Here is a 456-nt window from a genome sequence, read left to right as displayed (position 1 = left end):
GTCAACTCTTTAAGTTCATTCATCAAGTCACCCCGCCAGGTCAGCCCACAAATTACTCTCACCAAGTCGACTCTTTAAGTTCATTCATCAAGTCACCCCGCCAGGTCGACCCACCAAGTGGACTCTTTAAGTTTGTTCATGAAGTCACTTTGTCAAGTCGGCCCACCAGGTCGACTCTGTAAGTTCGTTCATCAAGTCATCCTTCCAGGTCAGCCCACCAACTACTCTCACCAAGTCGACTCTTTAAGTTTGCTCACCAAGTCACCCCGCCAGGTCGACCCACCAAGTACTCTCACCAGGTTGACTCTTTAGGTTTGTTCATTAGGGCACCCCACCAAGTACTCTAACCAAGATGACTCTTTAAATTCGTTCATCAAGTCGCCCTGCCAGGTCAGCCCACCAAGTCGACCCTTTAAGTTTGGTCATCAACTCACCCCGCCAGGTCGGCCCACCAAG

The sequence above is a fragment of the Cupressus sempervirens genome, chromosome 2, assembly GCF_028749045.1.
Source record: "Cupressus sempervirens isolate cs-2001-9-10 chromosome 2, ASM2874904v1, whole genome shotgun sequence".
Taxonomy (NCBI): Eukaryota; Viridiplantae; Streptophyta; class Pinopsida; order Cupressales; family Cupressaceae; genus Cupressus; species Cupressus sempervirens.
The sequence above is the reverse complement of the archived record's forward strand: the minus strand, read 5'-3'. Positions refer to the sequence as shown.